Source organism: Penaeus monodon, chromosome 25 (assembly GCF_015228065.2).
Source record: "Penaeus monodon isolate SGIC_2016 chromosome 25, NSTDA_Pmon_1, whole genome shotgun sequence".
NCBI classification, from domain to species: Eukaryota; Metazoa; Arthropoda; class Malacostraca; order Decapoda; family Penaeidae; genus Penaeus; species Penaeus monodon.
In genome coordinates, this window is record NC_051410.1 from 34,436,520 (window position 1) to 34,436,738 (window position 219).

Genomic DNA, 219 nt, shown 5'->3' on the forward strand with positions numbered 1-219 from the left:
TCTTCTGACGTCACCAAACACGGAGATGCTGTGAAGTGCGTGATTCTTGTCTCCCGCCCACACCCACGCCCACATTATCACTGTCTCTCGCCCACTCTCTGGTTTTCGCCCCGCCTCCCTACCGTCTTTGGCCTGGTTCTACGCCCACGCCAACGCTGACTCCCGCCCACACCTGTAATCTTTCTCGCCCACATCCATTTTTCTCCACGCCCTCGCCGT

General features: G+C 58.4%; 1 long non-coding RNA gene across 1 annotated transcript in view; it reads left to right on the forward strand.

Annotated features, from left to right (window-relative positions):
• Nucleotides 1-219, forward strand: part of LOC119589448 — a 73,413-nt gene that overhangs the window by 843 nt on the left and 72,351 nt on the right. The gene's annotated exons all lie outside the window — the stretch shown is intronic.